Source organism: Myxocyprinus asiaticus, chromosome 29, assembly GCF_019703515.2.
Source record: "Myxocyprinus asiaticus isolate MX2 ecotype Aquarium Trade chromosome 29, UBuf_Myxa_2, whole genome shotgun sequence".
NCBI lineage: Eukaryota > Metazoa > Chordata > Actinopteri > Cypriniformes > Catostomidae > Myxocyprinus > Myxocyprinus asiaticus.
The window spans coordinates 5,873,423-5,896,067 of NC_059372.1; the positions used below are offsets into that span (position 1 = coordinate 5,873,423).

General features: G+C 40.9%; 1 pseudogene; it reads left to right on the top strand.

The window, feature by feature from the left end:
- Positions 1-19,217: 19,217 nt before the first annotated feature.
- Positions 19,218-21,912, top strand: LOC127420315 (E3 ubiquitin-protein ligase TRIM39-like; annotated as a pseudogene).
- Positions 21,913-22,645: the final 733 nt, after the last annotated feature.

The following is a 22,645-nucleotide window of genomic DNA, read 5'->3' on the forward strand; positions in this document are numbered from 1 at the left end:
AGGGAACGAGATGTTGTGTCCCTCCTGCCTCTAATGCTGAACTACCCGCTGAAATGGCAGGACCTTATATCGGCTCCTCAGCATAAAACCTGAATGAGTGGTTGCATACCAGCTCCTTTTATACCCGTATGTCTGGGGGAGTGGCATGCAAATACCACTCGCCAATTTTTATTGGCCTTTTATCAAAGACCAGAGGTGTCTCGGGCTCCCAAGAGTGACCCCTAGTGTCACTACATTGACACAACATCTCGTTCCCTCCATCAGGGAACGGAGGTTACACAAGTAACCAGGATGATTTTTTATGACATCCCTAATAGTGTAGCTTTAAAATATAGTTAGAATCTATTATTGGATTGTATTATGTTTCTAAAAAGTCTGCAAACACACCTTTTACAAGAAATGTATTACATTTATTTCTGATTTGTTATATCTGCTTTGTAGCATAGGGTTGTAAATACAATAGGAATTGCATTTGTCATTTCCAAATAATTCTTTTTTTAAAAGTACTAAAAGAATTACTGGAATCATTACTTTAACCAGAATCATAACCAGGATCGTTAAATTCTTAATCCCTAATTAAGACCATAGTGTTCCTGATAAAGTGCTCAGTGAGTGTATTAGACTATGTTAAAAAACTGATTGACTGTTTCAAAGTTCAGACATAGATGGCAAACTTCAACTGCAAATAAGTTTATGCAATTAATTCGCTTTTATTAAAGTAACATACACTTTCCCTTTGGAGCTCAACATTACCAGCGAACGTGAGCTCTTGTTAGCCAGCGGTATGCTGCCTATATCAGAACATGCGTGGAATGATTGAATGGACCAAATTTAGACATGTGAATGAAAATTTCTGCCCCAGCAATTTAGACAAACATTATTTTTTTATATACAGTAACCATTCTATTTAATTATGGAAATATCAAATACATTTTTTAAATAATAGTTCAAATAATCCATTCAAAATCCACTCGGGGGTACGTGCCACCTCAGTTTGAATGGATGACACTTCTGGCTACAAATTGAACTGGTTAATTTAAAAAAGTACAGCCCCTAAGACTGAAATACTAGAATTAACTTTTGTGTGTGATACAGTGAAACTTTAGAGGTGTTGGTTGCTTAAGCTTTAAAGTAGTTTGTAACAATTTCAGTACAAGAAAGTATTTTCAGTCAACAGCCAAGACATCAAAATTTAACAAAAACAATATACATTTGTTTCTGTTAAATTTATTATTTAGTACACTCATAACAGACATGCATTACTACAAAAATACAAAGACCTTTCTTAAATGTTCTTTGATATTCTCTTAAATTATACTGCTCTTTTGGGAGAAATTCCATCTTTGGGTTTATCTAATCTTTGAACCATTTACTTCGTTATCGTTGGACCCGAAGATGAATTTAGCTTACGGTGACTAATGGGGCAATTCTTTTTAACATGTTTCCGTAGATAGCCCGATTGATTAAAACTCTTCCCACATGAAGAGCAGTGGTATTGTTTTTCTCCAGTATGGATTCTCTCGTGTGTTTTCAGGTTTTGTGAGTGAGTGAAACTCTTTCCACAGTGTGAGCACTTGTAAGGTTTTTTTCTCAAAGGTACATCTGTACAAACAATAGTATGCAAGTATAGACACCATGGGACTACGCAGCCATCATACCGCTCAGGAAGGAACATTCTGTCTCCTAGAGATAAACGTAGTTTTGTGCAAAAAGTGCAAATCAATCCCAGAATAACAGCAAAGGACCTTGTGAAGATGCTGGAGGAAACAGGTAGACAAGTATCTATATCCACAGTAAAACAAGTCCTATATCGACATAACCTATAATGCTGCTCAGCATGAAAGAAGACAATGCTCCAAAACTGCCATTAAAAAAGCCAGACCTCAGTTTGCAAGTGCACATGGGGACAAAGATCTTACTTTTAGGAGAAATGTCCTCTAGTCTGATGAAACAAAAATTGAACTTTTTGGACATAATGACCATCGTTATGTTTGGAAAAAAAAGGGTGAGGCTTTGTGTTTTCTTCTTTTATCTCCTCCTGCTTCACTTCAGTCTTCACTGGTGTCTGCAGCATCTGCTGTTCTCCAGCATTACAGACATTATTATCTTTTATGATGGAATTTGTGAAAATAGTCCACATAAGATCATGAAAAAGTTGTTTTATTCTTGTTTATAAAAGAAAGACATTTGATGCAACTGCAAAGATGGTGTTGGGTGATATGAGTGTTATTCATTGCAGACAGATAAGGGGCAGAATACAGACAAAAGAATAAATGATCAGAGCCACATCCATGTGTCACATGTGTGAATAGTTTACAGACTGCTGATCCCACCAAAAATAAACATTTCTAGCATTCGCCATGTGTCCCTCTGTTCCAAACGGGAGAAATCAAAGGCACTTTGATGGGATAAAATCATGATAGCCATGCTGTAAGATTACTTCAAACAGAATTTCTAATAAAAATGACTTAAAAGGCGAGTTCTGAATAAACGTTATTTTTTAATCCCACATCTTTCGGCCCTCCAAAGCTCTCACAGTGGATGGAAGTCTTCGAAGGGAATATGGTATTGGGATTATCACTTCTGAAATGCAGACTTTTTTGTTGTTGCTCTTCTTCTTCTTCTTCTTTGCTTTGTGTTGCGTTCAACTTCTGGGTTAATTACATATTACGAGAATGGTTTCTCTCCAGTATGGATTCTCTCGTGTGTTTTCAGGTTGTGAGACAGAGTGAAACACTTTCAACAGTGTGAGCACTTGTAAGGTTTTTCTCCAGTATGAATTCTTTGGTGCCGTTTTAAGTGGTTGGCTGTAGTAAGGGTCTTCCCACATTCAAAGCACAAATGAGCCCCCACAAAGGTATGTATTGTCCGGCGATCTTTAAAATTCGACAGGGTTGCAAAACTCTTTCCACAAAAAGAACACTTGTAAGGCTTCATATTTCTGTGAGTTTTCAGATACTTTTTCAGGGCTGACTCCACAACAAATGTTTTACCACACTTATCATATTCAAATGGCATTTCTTCAGAGTGAGAGCTGAGATGATCTTTTAGATGGTCTGCATCTGCAAAACTTTTCCCATTTGGATTGCACGTCAGGCCTCTCTCCTGTGTGAACTCTTGTGTGGGCATTAAGATGTTCTTTACATTTAAAACCTTTTCCACACTGTTGGCACATGTAAGACCTCTCTCTAGTGTGAAAAGTTGTGTGCTTGTTAAGGCTTGCTTTATTTCCTAAAAATTTTCCACACTGATGACATAAGTAAGGCTTCTCTCCAGTGTGAATCTTGTGTGTACATTAAGATGTTCTATACACGTGAAACCTTTCCCACACTGATGACACGTGAAAGGGCTCTCTCCAGTGTGAACTCCAATGTGCTCTGATGATGTGGCCCGGAATGCCGTCTGGACCCGCGGCTTTATGGATATTCACCCGTTGGAAGGATCAAGTTACATCCACTACAGAGACGGAGAGTGAACTAACCTCTGTAGCTTCGGCCGCAAGAGCCCTTGCTACGAGAGCATTGTTATTTCCCTCGAAATGAGCATAAAAATATTTAGCTCATCCGAGAGAGAGGCAGTGGTGTTCACTGAGTTTTTATTCCCTTTGAAGTCCGTGATGATATTAATTCCGTGCCACATGCTTCTAGAGTCGGTGGTGTTGAACTGTCCTTCAGTCTTGTCCCTGTACTGGCCTTTGGCTGCTCTGATAGTTTTGCGGAGTGGATAACTGGTTTGTTTATGCTCCTCCGCATCCCCAGAATTAAAAGCGGAGGTCCGCGCATTAAGTGCCGCACGAATATCACTATTAATCCACGGTTTTTGGTTAGGGTAGATCCGTATAGTTTTGGTTGGTACTACATCATCTATGCACTTCCTGATGAAACACGTTACAGTATCAGCGTAGACCTCGATGTCGTCATCAGAGGTGGACCAGAACATCTCTCAGTCTGCGTGATCAAAGCAGTCTTGTAGCATAGAATCTGATTGGTCCGACCAGCACTGGATCGTTCTGAGGGCGGGTGCTTCCTGTAAGCGGGCAGAAGCAGAAAGGAAGAGTGGTCTGATTTGCCAAATGGTGAGCGAGGGAGGGATTTGTAGCCATCCCGGAAGGGAGAGTAGCAATGGTCCAAAACCTGGTCCCCTCGTGTGTTGAAACTGATGTGTTGGTAGTATTTCAGTGCTATTGACTTGAAGTTGGCTTTGTTAAAGTCCCCGGTCACAATGAACACGGCCTCAGGGTGCGTGGTTTCCTGCTTGCTTATACTTTCATACAGTTTCTTGAGTGCCTGGCCTCAGGGTGCACGGTTTCCTGCTTGCTTATACTCTCATACAGTTCCTTGAGTGCCTGGTCTGTGTCGGCTTGTGGTGGGATGTACACAGCTGTGATAATGACCGCTGTGAATTCCCTCGGTAGCCAGAATGGCTGACACAGAAGCATGAGAAATTCCAGATCAAGAGAGCAGAAAGACTTGATAGAATGTACGTTCCTCTGATCACACCAGGATTTGTTGATCATAAAACATACACCACCTCCTCTGCTTTTACCTGAGAGGTCTTTCACTCTGTCCGCTCGGTGCATGGAGAACCCCAAGTTTCTGTAAGGCAGATAATGCAGCAGTCCCTCGTATCTCGTTGGAAAGAGATCTGTGCTCTTAGCTCGCAGAGCTTGTTGTCTATAGACTGAATATTTGCCAGTAGAATACTGTGTAGTGGGGGTCGATTTGCACGACGTCTTAGTCTGACGAGAACGCCGGCTCTCCTTCCCCTTTTCCGGCTGCGTTTCCGCGGCCGGGCTGCCCAGATAAAGGGCTCCACTGGTGTGTCTGAAAACAGCGGGTCGGCATTGAGGTATTTAAAGTCCATTTTTCGGTGTGCTATTGCAGAACCAGTGTCCAAAAGTGTTTGTCTCTCATAGACAATAAGGCAGACAACATCCAAGAAAAAAAAAACATAAGAATTGTAGACAAAACATACAAAAAACTGCAATATTGGGTCGGAGCTCGCAACACAGCAGCCACACTCAGCGCCATCTTGAATATACACGCAGTGTCAAAGACAATCATAGTCCTTTTCCACTGAAATGCCGATGGTTCTCGTGCCAAGCCTGTGCTTGGCTGGTTCACGGCCGGGGCAATCTGAAGATTATCTGAAGCTTATGAAGGAAAATAGGTGCTTTTCCACTGACATGAACGCCTAGTGGTGACATAACGGGTTACGTGACTACGTGGTAGTTTTACATGACTACCTCAAGCATAAACAAACATGGTGCCTCACAGTGTTTGTGTAGCCTACAGTTTTAACTCCAGTTTTTTGAGGACATATTTAAAAATACAGAGAAATGCAATCCAACATTATTACATTACTCATCAAGATTGCCAGAGACGATACTATGCCCAAGACGACAGGTAACCTAATTAAATACTGTATGTACTGTATGTAATGTTTTTAAAGTGGCTTATCTTGCTAAGTACTATAAACTGTAACAGTGGAATCATTATTAACATTGGTGTCACAGATAGTTATATTTGGATTTTTGCCAGTGCATATAATATTATGTTTATTTCTTGATTGAGAATCCCACCAGATTAGCAGCGATCTTCCTAACTAAATGAGTTAGGAACAAAACAATGCACAAAATAAGATGAGAAGAGTGTTAGGAAAGCCATCAAAGTTGGCAAATATAGGGGGGCCTGGGTAGCTCAATGGTAAAAGATGCTAGCTACCACCCCTGGAGTTCGCTAGTTCGCTAGCTCAAATTCCAGGGTGTGCTGAGTGACTCCAGCCAGGTCTCTTAAGCAACCAAATTGGCCCGGTTGCTAGGGAGGGTAGAGTTACATGGGGTAACCTCCTCGTGGTCGCTATAATGTGGTTCATTCTCAGTGGGGCGCATGGTGAGTTGAGCATGGTTAGTTAGCTGGTTGGTCAGTGTCCGAACACAATAATAATAGTCAGTCAGTCAGTCACTTTTATTTATATAGCATATTTAAAAACAATAACAGTTGGCCAAAGTGCTGTACAAAATCAATAATTAAAAAATTCCTAACAAAACACAAGGACAACATGAAAGACACAATGACAATAAAAGAGTACCTCTAAACCTGCATATTTCCATAAGCTATAGAAAACAAATGAGTTTTAAGAAGAGATTTAAAACCATCAAAAGTTGGGGAAGACCTTATATGGGGAGGTAAAATATTCCAGAGATGTGGGGCTGCAGTTGAGAAGGCACGATCACCCTTCAGTTTTAGGCGTGACCTGGGAACAGTCAGCTGCATATTACTTGATGACCGAAAAGGTCTAGAGGTGTGATGGTGAGAGAGGAGATCCACAATATAATAAGGAACCAAACCATACAGACCTTTATAGACAAACAATATGATTTTAAATTGGATTCTGTAGTTGACAGGAATAAATAATAATTAAAAATAAAAAACAAAATTTTGGTTTTTGGATTGTGCTGTGAAGATCAGTATAGACATACAGTATTATATATAGATCAGTATAAAATAATGCAATGGCATGTTAAAAAGTAATTGTTCTGTTTTCATTTTATTAAAATTTTGTTCATTAATTTGATTAGACAGTTTTTTTAATGATAAAATGTTATTTAACTTTAAAACACGGGATTCAGAGAAAATAAAACTGAAAACATGGAATTTGGCAAAAAAATGAAACAGAATTTGGAAAAAAATAAAACAGATTTTATAGGGCCCTACAATAGTGTAAATCTAAAATGGACCAAGAATAATGTTATATTTTATATTTTAAGTACTTGAAAATATTTCGATATTTAATATATTATTTCATGTCATTCAGTTTTTAAATCCTTAAAGGAACTCATACATCCATATTTTATTAAATGATATTATTATAAGTTAAATATGAATAGAAGACTTTATAAATTGTATGAAGTGCACATATACCTTAAGAAGTGTGATCCTTTGTAAGACAATTAATCTTCATAATCACGCTAATTGTTTGACAGTTAATCGTCAGCTAAATTTCATAATTGTGACAGCCCTAATTATAGTCATTTAGATTGAATGTGAACCACATAGGGCTGCACGACAGAACGATGTAATCAGATATCGATGCACTTACATTTTTAGATACTAATCAAATCATTACAATGTTTAAAGCATTGTGGATTAAAGAGGCCTGTTGTGTCCATTTTTACTGCCGACACGTTCTCTGAATAGCATCTAGACTCAGACATGAACTGTAACAAATACGCTTTGACTTAGCAACTAGCCTTTGGATTAGCCACGCCCCCTCTTTCCAAAACCCCGAGCTCCAAAGATAACACATGAGATTTATTGAGAGTAGAAATGGCTGTTATAAACAACAGCTGCAAATTAGCGCCTTCAACAGACAACTGTTATGAACAACATGGCATAAAAATGCATTATGCCTCAATAATTTGCTGCAATTACAATAATATGAAAACGTGCAAAATGATTGACAGGCAGAAAGTGTCATTTTCCGCGGACCGTGGACACATTTTTGTTTGCTGTTTACAGAGTCTAGAGCTGTCACAGAGACAGGTGAGATTTCTTACAACACTTATTTCAGTAATATCAGGGAGTAGGAAAATGTTTTGCATACCTTTCCATTAAAAAAATCGCTTACAGTTATTTCAATGGAATCTGAGAATAAAACAACATTGGCATGATTGAGTCATGCCAAACCAAATGTATATCTCCGATTTCTGCCTATAAAATGTTTCCGCAATCTTTAATTTTTTGAAAAACGTCTCTTTTTTTTTTAAACTCCTATACCCTTTGTCCGATATGCCCAAGCAGTGGCGGATTTAGGCATGGGTGACATGGGCAGTTGCCCAGGGCAGCATCTTGCGGGGGGTGGCAAGAAACCCCCCCCCCGTCAACAACTTTGAAGTGTTGAAGCAGGTTTCGCCCAGGGTGCCATACAAGCTAGAACTGCTACTGTGCCCAAGAGTTGGTGTACAACATCTTCAGACCCTCCATTTCAAAAACGAATTAATTTGTTTGGTGGTACACAATTTGATTAATTTACCAATATCTACTTAATGCAAAGTCCAAACGTAACAAAACCAAGCATACATAGATAACAGGACAATTTGAGGATGCATGCAAAGTTTTGTACAATTCTGCCCATAGGGGCCATACAACTAAAAAACTGTCATAAATCTGCAGCATATTGATAAAGAAAGTTCAAAATAAATATACGACTTCTTTGGGTCAAATGCTAATATTTTCTTTAAATAATGATTTGATAAATCAACAAAAATGGCCACCAGCAGCCAATCAAATTTCAGTAGCTAATAACTTGTGTTGTGAATGGCCGATCGTTAAGAAATTTGGCATCCACTTACAGGTATCTAAAATTAGGCTGTATACCAAATTTTGTGAGAATCGGCCACAAGGTTCCACTATAATGAACTGATTTCCATTTTTGCTAATAAATTTGGAAACAGTAAGGGCTAGAATAAAAACGTCTATTTAGGCATAGTTTAGGCATCTCATCCAATCATTATCCAGCCTATACTTCATGAGCTCTGCACAGCTGTCCTTCATCGCTTCAATAAACCGTTGTTGTTTTCACCCCCCACCACCAGTTTAGGTCCCATCTTGCTGTAAGGGGTAAGCTCCTCTCCTTATAGCCTCCAAGTCTCTCTGGTAGAGGTAAAGTGCATACAAAAATAATCTCCAGTTCCTCAGTAATGGGGCAGTGAGTTTGACTATGTACTCGGATATCACAATATTTTTATATAAAAATATCCTTTAAATAGTTCTTGCATATTGCCCAGCCCTAGAACCATGGTCATGTTTGGAACAACATGAGGGTAAGTAGTACATGATGACAATTTTCATTTTCTGAATTGCAGATCTTTCATGACTTTGGGAAAATCTAAATATACCATACATTTTTTTTAAAGTACCTTTTTTTCAAAGACAACCAAGCACTTCTAAAACTATAACAAGATCAGCTGGGAACTTCTTAGTGTGCTTTTGAGTGACAAAAACATATTTCTTTTAACAGATTCTAACATAACCGTCAATTGTCATGAAAACATAAAACTTTAAAGGAAGATACATACTCTGTTGTTCCTCTGCTGTGGTTTCATCATCATCTTCATCTCTCTGTTGTTCCTCTTCTGTGGTTTCATCATCGTCTTCATCACTCTGTTGTTCCTCTGCTGTGGTTTCTCTTCTCATCTTCATCAGGTTCCTGCAGTCTAGCAGCTTCACTGTACACATCTTCACTGGTATCTGCAGCATCTGCTGTTCTCTAGCTTGAATCACATACACTTGCTTTTTCATGATGAACTTCTGAACACAAAAAACATAATTTTGATGAACTGACATTGATCAAATTCAAAAAGATTGTTATAGGATTACACATAAGAGCAGCTCTGTTAAATATGAAACATGTTGAACGGCTCATCCTTTTTAAAAATTGTCAATAGGCATACACATACGCAGACACGTGCACGCACACACACCCCTGTTCACAATATTGTTCATGCCAGAGCCGGTTACTGGTGTCGTGCCGAATTTGGCTCCCTATATCCTTATATGGGCTTTAGTGGTCGTGACCAATGACGGTTAGGGTTAGGGGTGTGTATATAGCTGGGCTTTAGGGATAAAGGCCATTCAGGTAGTGAGGAGTCAGAATCTGGCAGGGTCAAATTTCGGCACAACAGGTGTCACTGTCTGTGCAAGTCGATGAATGAGAAACTAGTGAATAAAACATCACAATTTATAAATGTTTTAAATCACAATACACTAAATGTTTAGAATAAAAAACACTTACTTGTGCTGTACTACCCAAAATACATCAGTAACATAAGTCACTTTGGAAAAATTCAGGCCTGAAATGTCTCGAACACAACCACAAATTCGCCATTATTCCTTCTTTGAAATGTAGAAATTCAAGCCAGTGACCACTTAAACAAAGTAGTTTGGGGTAGAACAGGTTTTCGGAGGGAAACAACTGAAAATATACCTCTTCACTATCTCTATGTGTTTGCTGCTTTGACACCAGGATAGTTTTGTGTCCATGAGAGGCTCTTAAAGGGGCAGAGATAAAACTGACTGCGGAACAGTAATGGGTGTTTTCAGGAATGCTCTGGGTTCAATACAATTTAAACTCAATCAACAGCATTTGCAGCATAATATTGATTACCACAAAAATTTATTTTTGTCTTGTTTTCCAGTGAAAATATCGTCCTGGTTACTTTCGTAACCTCCGTTCCTGATGGAGGGAACGAGACGTTGTGTCAATGTAGTGACACTAGGGGTCGTCCTTGGGAGCCCCAAACACCTCTGATCTTTGAGAAAATGCCAATGGGAATTGGCAAGCGGAATTTGCATGCCACTCCCCCGGACATACGGGTATAAAAGGAGCTGGCTCGCAACCACTCATTTAGGTTTTGTGCTGAGGAGCCGAGACAAGGTCCCGACCATTTCAGCGGGTAGTTCAGTGTTGTGGCAAGAGGGACACAACATCTCGTTCCCTCCATTAGGGAACGGAGGTTACGAAAGTAACCAGGACGTTCCCTATCTGTCACACACTCGAAGTTGTGCCGATGTAGTGACACTAGGGGTCCCTATACAAAACGCCACAATAAGCTGAACTGTGTTACGTGGACTGGCGGTGCGAGACAGGCAGACCGCTGTGTGCCTCGTAGCCAGTGCACCAGGCCATCATGTAACCTCCCCAACACTCCTGCGATCTGAGGGGATTCAACCTCCTAGCACCTCTCTGGAACCTGATGATCAAGTTGTGCTTCCCCAAATACTTACCGTCTACTGTGTCATGATGTGCCAATATAGCGGCAACATACACCTTCAAGGTGGAGGGGGACAGCCAATCCTCCAGCCTCTCCTGCAGGAAGGAAGCACTGATCCAACTGCGCATCTTTGGGGGCCTTCGCGTCGGGAAAAACACCACTTAGCGACCAGATGCCACTTCAAGGCATACAGGCATCTCGTAGAGGGAGCCCTGGCCTGAGTGATTGTGTCTACCACTGCAGGTGGTAGGCACTTAGGTATTCCATGTCCCTTTAAGGGCCAGACATGGAGGTTCCAGAGGTCTGCCAGTTTGCGGGTGCCAGATGGTGCCCCATCCCTGAGAAAGAAGGTTCTTCCTCAGGGGAATTTGCCAGGGAGGGACATGAGGTCCAAGAACCAAGTCTGGGTGGGCCAGAAGGGTGCTGCTAGGATGACCTACTCCTTGTCCTCCCTGACCTTGCACAACGTCAGTGCAAGTAGACTCACTGGGGGGAACGCATACTTGCACAGCCCCAGGCTCCAGCTGTGTGCCAGCGCATCTGTGCCGAGGGGAGTCTCGGTCAGAGAATACCAGAGCGGGAAGTGGGAGGATTCCTGGGAAGCGAACAGGTCTACCTGCGCTTGAATGAATTGACTCCAAATCAGCTGGACCACCTGGGGGTGGAGTCTCCACTCTCCCCTGAGCGTGACCTGCCGTGACAACGTGTGTGTTGAGGTTGCCCAGGATGTGAGTGGCTCGCAATGTCTTGAGCCGCTGCTGACTCCAGAAGAGGAGACGGCGGGCGAGTTGCGACATTTGACGAGAGCGCACGCCGCCTTGGCGGTTGATGTACACTACCATCCCCGTGTTGACCGTCCGGACCAACAGGTGCTTGCCCTGGATCAATGGCCTGCGACTGGGTGACCGCACCCGAAGGTGGGAGCCCAGAAGAGTCCTCAGTGTCAGCCCACTCTCCGATGCTGCAATCGAGAGCTCATCCACTTTGTGAGTGCTGAAACGAGATCGCAAACTCGCCCTGAGATGAGCTGGCAGTCTCATCCCAGCGGGGCAAAGGAGCGTACTGGGGAATGGGAGGTCCGTGGGGAGTTACCTGGTGGATTGTCTCCCATTGGGGTCCCAAAATCGCCCCCAGTGCTAACTGACACGGCCTCAAACCCGTAGGTAGAAGGACCGAGGTGGCGAGCCGCTGGGGTGGCTTTTTCCTCTAAGGAAGGAAAAACCACAACGTTGCCATGGTCACGCTCTCGTAGTGAGAACGTGACCCGTCCACGAACGCTGTCTCAACATGGGCAGCACCCAAGCACATAAGACCGCGATCGTGGCCATTGGAAGCAGAGAGGTAATGACCGCAACCAGGAAAAAGACACAAACAGAAAGGCATCTTTAAAAAGACGCTCTCTGTTAATGCCACTCTTTTAGAAGGGAAAATATACTCTTTCAGTAGAAAGAATATTCTCTTTTAGCTGCTGAAGCGCCCAGGGGCATTCTCTGCACTCCACTGGTGCAAGAGGGGGAGAAGCCGCTGTAATGCGCCATAAATCCAACAGCTTTTTGAGGTGAATGGAACGGCAGAGGATTCAGCTCGCTGAACACAGCCGCTCGGCTCCGAAGAGAAAATCTGAATGAGTGGTTGGGAGCCAGCTCCTTTTATACCCGTATGTCCGGGGGAGTGGCATGCAAATTCCACTTGCCAATTCCCATTGGCCTTTTCTCAAAGATCAGAGGTGTTTGGGGCTCCCAAGGGTGACCCCTAGTGTCACTACATCTACACAACATCGAGTGAGTGACAGATAGGGAACTAAACATTCTTAAAACGTGATTTATTTACTTGACGAGCAAACTGGCATAAGATTTTAAGTCTTGTTTTGAGGCGGTCATGAAATAATGTACCCCTAGTGACATAGGGTTGTCATGGAAGTAGAGAATGAGCCATTTTTGTAGCATGATTTCAATTAATGCTTTTATTGATTACAGTGCACATTCGTTGTGGCATTGTTTCGACAACCTTATGCAACGTCACAACATTTATTTTCCCGTACATTCATTTTTGGCTGAGATCTTGTATTGATGACGAGAGTGTCGAACCACTCCGTAAAGTCTTTTCCAGCACATCCCAAAGACTTTCAGTGGGGTTAAGGTCAGGACTCTGTGGTGGCCAATTCATGTGTGAAAATGATTCCTCATGCTCTCTGAACCACTCTTTCTCAGTTTGAGCCCGATGAATCTTGGCCTTGTTGTCCTGGAATACACTATATTGCCAAAAGTATTCGCTCACCCATCCAAATAATTGAATTCAAGTGTTCCAATCACTTCCATGGCCACAGGTGTATAAAACGAAGCACCTAGGCATGCAGACTGCTTCTACAAACACTTGTGAAAGAATGGGCCGCTCTCAGGAGCTCAGTGAATTCCAGCATGGTAGTGTGATAGGATGCCATCTGTGCAACAAGTCCAGTTGTGAAATTTCCTCGCTACTAAATATTCCACAGTCAACTGTCAGTGGTATTATAACAAAGTGGAAGCGATTGGGAATGACAGCAACTCAGCCACGAAGTGGTAGGCCACGTAAATTGACAGAGCGGGGTCAGCGGATGCTGAGGCGCATAGTGCGCAGAGGTCGCCAACTTTCTGCAGAGTCAATCGCTACAGACCTCCAAAGTTCATGTGGCCTTCAGATTAGCTCAAGAACAGTGCGTAGAGAGCTTCATGGAATGGGTTTCCATGGCCGAGCAGCTGCATCCAAGCCATACATCACCAAGTGCAATGCAAAGTGTCGGATGCAGTGGTGTAAAGCATGCCGCCACCGGACTCTAGAGCAGTGGAGATGCGTTCTCTGGAGTGACGAATCATGCTTCTCCATCTGGCAATCTGATGGACGAGTCTGGGTTTGGCGGTTACCAGGAAAACGGTACTTGTCTGACTTCATTGTGCCAACTGTGAAGTTTGGTGGAGGGGGGATTATGGTGTGGGGTTGTTTTTCAGGAGCTGGGCTTGGCCCCTTAGTTCCAGTGAAAGGAACTCTGAATGCTTCAGCATACCAAGAGATTTGGACAATTCCATGCTCCCAACTTTGTGGGAATAGTTTGGGGATGGCCCCTTCCTGTTCAAAAATGACTGCGCACCAGTGCACAAAGCAAGGTCCATAAAGACATGGATGAGCGAGTTTGGTGTGGAAGAACTTGACTGGCCTGCACAGAGTCCTGACCTCAACCCGATAGAGCACCTTTGGGATGAATTAGAGCGAAGACTGCGAGCCAGGCCTTCTCGTCCAACATCAGTGTCTGACCTCACAAATGCGCTTCTGGAAGAATGGTCAAAAATTCCCATAAACACACTCCTAAACCTTGTGGAAAGCCTTCCCAGAAGAGTTGAAGCTGTTATAGCTGCAAAGGGTGGGCCGACATCATATTAAACCCTATGGATTAAGAATGGGATGTCACTTAAGTTCATATGCGTCTAAAGGCAGATGGGTGAATACTTTTGGCAATATAGTGTATGTCCGTGTCGTCAGGGAAGAAAACATCCATTGATGGGATAACCTGGTCATTCAGTACATTCAGGTAGTCAGCTGACTTCATTTTATTGCCGCATAACGTTGCTGAGCCTAAACCTGACCAATTGAAGCAACACCAGATCATAATATTGCCTCCAGAGGCTTGTATAGTGGGCACTATGCATGATGGGTGCATCGCTTCATGCGCTTCCCTTCTTACCCTGACGTGCCCATCGCTTTGGAATAGGATAAATCTGGACTCATCAGACCACATGACCTTTTTTCATTGCTCCACAGTCCAATCTTTGTGTTCCCTAGCAAATTGAAGTAGTTTTTTTCCGATTAGCCTCAATAACAAGTGGCTTTCTTGTGGCCACACAGCTGTTTAGTCCCAGTCCTGTAAGTTCTCGTTGCATTGTGCATGTGAAAATGATCTTACTTTTGCTATTAAACATAGCCATGAGATCTGCTGTCGATTTTTTTAAGATGTGACTTAAAGCATTTTAGTGATCTCTGATCACGATCATTCAAGAATTTTTTCCGACCACATTTCTTCCGCGAAGCTGATGGTTCACCACTATCCCTTCAGGTTTTAATAATGCATTGGACAGTTCTTAACCCAATTCCAGTGATTTCAGCAATCTCCTTAGTCATCTTCTTTACTTGATGCAGTCCAATAATTTGCCCCTTCTGAAACACAGTAACATATTTTCCATGACCACGGGATGCGTCTTCCTACATAGTTGTTTAAGAAATGAGAAGCTACACACAGCATCATTTAGGGTTAAAAGAATTGTTGCCAGCTGAAACATATTATTCAAATCAATCAAATCACTTTTATTGTCACACAACCATATACACAAGTGCAATAGTGTGTGAAATTCTTGGGTGCAGTTCCGAGCAACATAGCAGTCGTGACAGTGATGAGACATATACCAATCTACAATAAACATCAAATTTACACAACACAATTTAAAATCTAATATACACAAAATTACACACAACACAATATACAAATAATAACATACAATGTACATTATACAATACACACAATATAGAATACACATTATACAATAAAAAAAAACACTGTAATAATGATCCAATCATAGGCTCTTAAGTATCTGCTAATTTAAATCCAAATGGCAACTTTTCTTTTAGCCAGGCCGTGTATAAACACTCTTTATACAGACACACACACAACAGGTATTAATTATGACCTGTAAATATGGGTGGAGCTATGACATTACTACAGCTGTATAAAAAATTTCAGCTAAAGTAAAATTAAACTGATGAACAACTGACGGCTCTTCAAACAGGTATCATACATTTGGAAACTTCAGTGATCACAACTGATATTATCTCACAGGTAAGTGATGGAAATATAAGCGCTAGTTCAGGAGATTATTGCCCTTTTTAACTCAATCTGAAGAGAATGAACAAGCTCCACAACATTATAAAACTAAATTTCAGGGGTTACACAATGCACATCCAACACATTGCATCTGAATAATTAAACTGTTCATCTCATGCACAACTGTTAACACTCACACCGTCTAGAGTCGCGTCACGTCAAAAGCAATAGAACTCATTATAATCAATGATGCTGTCTACCATGGAAGCGTTGCGGCGTCACATTGCGCCAACAGTAAACAGATGTCCCATTCCATTTTGTGCTGTATGTGCTGGTGCTACTTCTGCCAACAACACAAATGAAAGGTGTAGTAAGTTTGTGCCAACCTGCATGGTGTAGACAGCCTCAATCCGTTGCGTCATGTCAACGGACGCACCCAGTGTAAACAGGATTTCAGCACCATAAACTATTAAACTGTCATGACATTTTAAATATTCATGAATGGAACTGTTTACTTACTGTTTTGCATCGGATCCAAGTGTTTTTACATTAACATTTACATTTACATTTATACATTTGGCAGACGCTTTTATCCAAAGTGACTTACAGAAGAGGAATACATAAGCGAATCATCTTAAGGAGACAGTGATACGAAAAGTGCCATATTACAAAGTTTCACTAGCATCAGAATAGTAGTGTTCAAGACAGATTAAAGTGCAACAAGATTTATTTATTTTTTTCAGTGACTGGTTTAGTGATCATGGATAAGATGTGTTTTTAGCCATTTTTTGATGACAGAAAGTGAGTCAGCTTCACCGATGGAGTTGGGAAGGTCATTCCATTAACGTGGTATGATGAAACTGAAAGTCCGGGAAAGTGTTTTGGTGCTTCTTTGTGTTGGTACAACAAGGCGACGTTCCTTAGCCGACCGCAGGCTTCTGGTGGGAATGTAGCTCTGCAGAAATGATTTTAGGTATGCTGGAGCAGACCCAGTGACTGTTCTGTACGCCAGCATCAGAGCCTTGAACTTGATATGTGCATCAACTGGCAGCCAGTGAAGAGAGACAAGAAGTGGTGTAACATGCGCTCTCTTTGGTTCATTAAAGACCAGACGTGCTGCTGCATTCTGGATCATTTGCAGGGGTCTAATTGCGCATGCAGGGAGGCCTGCAATGAGAGCATTACAGTAGTCCAGTCTAGTTATGACAAGTGACTGAACAAGAAGTTGTGTGGCATGTTCAGAGAGGAAGAGTCTTATCTTCCTGATATAGTAGAGTGTAAATCTACATGATCGTGCTGTCTTTGAGATGTGGTCTGTGAAATTTATTTGGTTATCAGTGGTTACCCCTTGATTTCTGACCATTTTGGAAGGCCTTACTGTAGTTGAACCCAGCTGCATTGTGATGTTGTGTTCAACAGCAGGGTTGGCACATTGGACAATCACGGACTTGTACATACCTGCAAATTTTCACTTTTTATCTGAGAAACATTGTTCATTTTTACCCACTCATGGCAATGATGACAACATGGATGATTGACAGATACAAGAAAAACTATTAGAATGGGAAAATATGCATGTGTCCTTTGCTGTGTATTCTTGAGCACTTTGATAGCACTTTATACGGTAAAGATGTGCTTATGTTAGCTATTCTACTTCCACGAGACGTCGAATTAGCCACGGCCCTCTTTCCAAAACCCCACACTACAAATAGACCAAATGAGCTTCATTGAGACCGACATCATGCATAAATGGTTGTTAAAAGAAACAGCAGCAAAATAGCTCCCTCAACTGACAACTGCTATGAGCAACATGGCATAAAAATGGCATTAACTCCTAAAGACATGAATTGTAATTTTGCAATATATGTAGGAAATCATGACAACTCGCATTAAAATGAAGACTCCAGTCATATCAGAAACCTTATAGCTGTTTTATTCTACATGGAGCGGGTCCGCACATGGGGGCTGCCATGTTTGAATCACATGACCAGCCGAATACTACTCGCTTAATCTCAGTAACTGTCCTGTTATTTAACACTTTCACTCATTGATTAAATTAATCATGGTTGACTGTGAATACTTAATTTCTACAGTAGCATTTAAACTGAAAACTATTGGTTTTAAGTGATGCTGCATCCAAGCCGCTAGGTGTCAGTGTCCACCTAGTCCAAGATGTCACACATACAAAAGTTACTGAGTGCACCTTTAAGCCACAATAATTTGCTGCTACTACAATACTATGAGAACGCGCAAAATGACTGACAGGTCAAAAGCCTCATTGCCCGCGGACACATTTTTGTTTGCTGTTTACAGAGTCTAGTGCTGTCACAGAGACCAGTAAGATATCTCATGGCACTTACTACATTAATATCTTTTAGGGAGTAGGACCATTTTTTGCATACCTTTCCATGAAAAAAATCTCTCAACTGGTGAGACTAGTTTCAGTCTCGGTGTGAATAGACCTTTCGCCAACAATTTGTCTCGCAAATTCTTCACAAATTTGGTGTGAATAGGCCTTAAATCTGTATTCAGTGTAGTCCAGGCTGTATTTTCTTTTACCTTGTGACGTTTTGTTGATGGTTTTTGAGGATGAGGGCATGCAACTCAGTCTGTCCATGTTAAATCTGTCTAATTTGACAACCTTTTACCAAGTGACTGAAAAAGTGTGCCAGACAGACTAAAGTTTGATTGAACACACGGACTTTGACATCAATAACAAAAGTTTAAAAGTTGATAAGCCTATTTCATTTGTTATTCTAAATGCACGATTTTATGGTTAGTTGGATTTTATTATTCACATTTAGCATTTTTTTTCCCCTGCTGCCCATGACACTCTCAGAACAGACCTGCAACCCATTTTGGTGACACAACACACAAGCTCAAAATAACTGGTTTACCAGTCACCAAATCTAAAGTGCATGAAAACATCACACCTCAAATTAAAAAGTTATTAAAAGTTAATAACCCATACTTAGTCTTTCTGACACTCTATCTGAATCTGCATTCCCAATCTCTTTACATGGATCAAAACGATCTTTAACACTTGGGCAGTGGATTCTGGAATGTGATCTTGACTGTCAACTCTTTACTTACTACATCGTCCCCTAGAGACTGAAAGAGGAAAAACACAATCACACAATCAATCAACTATTGCTGTGAACTTCATGAGTCAGAGAGACATGAAAATTTGATCCAGAGTCTGGAGTCTGTTTTTTGAGTTCCACTCGGATCAGTCTGGTCAATTTAGATTTTCTTTTGGCCAAGTCAACAGATGACCTGATTGCACACAAATTGACAAATGCACATGTTTACAGGGTTCCTTAGCATGGAATATTGTTGACAAACTGGCAAATTACCTTTGAGACACACCTGTGTGAAATCAGTTTTATATGATCACACCTAATACAGACAAGCACAACACAGCCAATAGGAATTAATTTATACCTGTTAAATATTCATGAGAAGATAGGGGAGGAGCTATGACATCACTGTAGCTCAGTGAAAGTGAAACTGATTTAAAAACAGGAAGCCTTTAAACTTTTTCTCTCTTTAAATGGCAAAATATTTATTCAGATACTGGGTTTGTTCCAAAACTTAGTGAGCTGCCTCGCTGTCTCCTTCCTGCATAGGCAGCTGTCTTCTATGGCAGCATCCTAAATGGAATGATGCCTCATAAGACAGATAAGATTGAACCAGTCAATCAGATTTGTGCTGACTTGATTGAGAAAGCTTTTTCCAGTTTTGTGTGCTATAAGCGTCAGACGTAGAGCATGGACTGTGGTCTGAGACTACCTCCATGTAAGTCAGTGACCTAAAAAAGAATAAGTTAATGAATGAAGGAAATAACATCAACAAAGACAATGCCATGTAAAAATGTAAACATCACATCAAATTATTTACCTCTCTTCTTCATTCTGTCTGGTTAACTTTTTTCCTAATTTCAGAATTTTTAATATTTTTTCACTATTTGTATTTCCAGTCATGTCAGCCTCCAGTAGTGCACTAAATGAGGAGCTTCAGTGTTCAATCTGTCTGGATGTGTTCACTGATCAAGTCAGCACTCCATTTGGACACAGCTTCTGCAAGACCTGCCTGAATGAATGCTGGAAAAACACTCAGGACTGCAGCTGTCCATTCTGTAAAGAAAAATTCAGCAAAAGACCTGATCTGAAGATTAATACAACACTCAGAGTGGTTGTGTGACTCTTTAAGGAAAAGTTTAATCTGGGTAAATCTAAAGTTCTCTGTGACTTCTGTGATGAAAGAAAGCAGAAAGCCGCGAAGTCTTGCCTGACGTGTTAAAGCTCTGACTGTGAAACTCACCTGGAGCCTCATCAGAGAGTCCCACGTCTAAAGAAACACAAACTGATGGACGCTGTGGAGAACCTGGAGAATTATGTATGTCAGAAACACCTCAGAGACCTCTGGAGTGGTTTTGCAGAGATGATCAGACATGTGTGTGTTTGTTTTGCACTGAAGGAGACCACAAGACTCACAACACTGTTCCTATAGAGGACGAGAGTGGAGAGAAGAAGGCAAGAGTTACTAATATTCAATCAATACTTATTTTGAAGATGGAAAAGCTGTTGAGTGATGAAATGTGTCTGTGTTGTTCTCTGTCTATAGAATCAGCTGGTAAAGACACAGACAGACGTGCAGCAAATGATCCAGGACAGAATAAAGAAGATTCAAGATATCCAACACTCTGTAGAGATCAGAAAGGTGGGTGGAAGAAATTATTAAAATGAAAAATGTTATGTATCATAATGTTTCAGGATCTGCTTAATAAATTAAAATGTGTAATTAAGTACATTTAAAAAAGTGAAACTGTTACTTGATCTTATCAGAGATGCACAGAAGAAGAGAAATCATCCTTTGATGAGATGTTCACTGCTCTGATCTGCTCCATTGAGAGATGTCAGACTGAAGTTGATGAGATGTTGGAGGAGAAGCAGAAAGCAGCAGAGAAACAGGCTGAAGATCTCATTATAGAGCTGGAGCAGGAGATCACTGAGCAAAAGAGGAGAAACTCTGAGCTGGAGCAGATCTCACATACTGAAGATCATCTTCATCTCCTACAGGTCAGTGTCCATCTCTCTCATCAGTGAGAATGATTAGAAAACACTCCTCATGCTGATGGATTTCTCCTCTCTCTTGCTGTAGATTTACTCGTCCCTGTACAGTCCTAAAAACACTAAGAACTGGACTGAGATCAGTATTAACACTCATGTGAGTGTGGACACTCTGAATAGAGCTCTGACTCAACTTAAGAACACTCTAGATGACAAACTCACTCAAAATGGTAAGTAAATATCAAATACAGTGTAGTTTTCTTTTCTTTTCTATAAACAACTGATCATGTTTTATTGTGATTTGTGTTGACAGTATTGAGGAGGATGCAGCAGTATGCAGGTACAATGTGTGATCAACACTGTTCTCTCATACACACTTACAATACTTTACATTTATATTCTGACAGCTGACTTACTGCAATACAGTTTCATTATATTCTGTATTTAATATTACAAATATCAACATGTTTGTATTCTGAAGTGATTGATATTCTCTGATCTCTCTCAGTGGATGTGACTCTGGATCCTGATACAGCTCATCCTGATCTCATCCTGTCTGATGATGTAAAACAAGTGAGATATGGAGACATTATACAAAACCTACCAGATAAACCAGAGAGATCTGATCCATGTGTCTGTGTCTTGGGAAAGAAGGGATTCAGCTCAGGTAGATTTTATTTTGGGGTGCAGGTGGAGGGAAAGTGGGATTTAGGAGTGGCCAGAGAATCCATTAACAGGAAGGGACAGATCACACCGACTCCAGTGAATGAATTCTGGACTGTGATTCTGAGGAACGAGAATAAATATCATGCTGCTAATGATCCTCCTGTTTCTCTGTGTGTGTGTGAGAGTGAAGCCACAGAAGATTGGTGTGTTTGTGGATTATGAAGATGGTCTGGTCTCCTTTTATGATGTGTAGTCCAGCTCTCATATCTACTCTTTCACTGGTCAGTCTTTCACTCAAACTCTCTACCCATATTTTTCCCCAGGCCTTAATGATAAAGGTAAAAACTCAACTCCACTGATCATCACACCTATCAGTTACCCTGAATGAATTTACACCCCAAAGATGAAACAATACATGAAAACTAGATTTTTAAATTTTAGGCAATTGCTAGGATGATCTCGAAGGTTCCTAGGCAGTTGCTAGGGTTTTAGTGGTGGTTGCTAGTGTTACCATTTTAACCTCTATATATGGCTCGTATACCTCCTTTAGTGTAATACTACATGGTGTTTTGCACCTGTTTTATTGTCTGCCAGGCAAAAAATAATAATAATCTGATTGCCAGGTGAAAGTCTGATTGCTTAGAAAAGTTATATGACAACTCTTCTCAGCAAACCGCATGTTTGGAGGGAGGTATCATTCATATATATTTTTTTAAACATGTAATCTGTAATTGGCTGGGTGGTCGCTTAATCAGCCCAAAGTAACAAATCCCCAAAAATTCTGAAACATACTGTATACAACTCCAGATTTTGGAGCTTAGCTTGAAATAGGGGCAAAGTACCATAAAAAAGTGTGGGGGACTTAATCCCCTTTTTTTAAAGAGTGGGGGGACGTGTCCCTCATGTCCCCTGCAGCTGTTACCCACTTGGTGTTATATATATATATTTTCAAATCACTCACCCAATAGTATAAGCAATAGTAAAAATGTTTGCCTTAGCCTCTTAAACTCTGAAGCATTATTGGGCTGCCGCCAGCAATTTTTCACACTCAAATGTAAAAGCTCATCATTCACACATACTTTGGACTAACTGCCAAAAATTGGTCAAATTTTTTTCAGAACACCCCCTCCCCCAAAATAAAAAAGACTCCAATTATTCATAAATAATATTGAATATGTTTACAATCTTATAATGAATAGAATTTTTTTTTTTTTTTGTAAATCTATTTTTGTTGATGTCCTAAATTTATAAGCATGTAATTTTGGTTCAGTTCACATTATCTCCTTC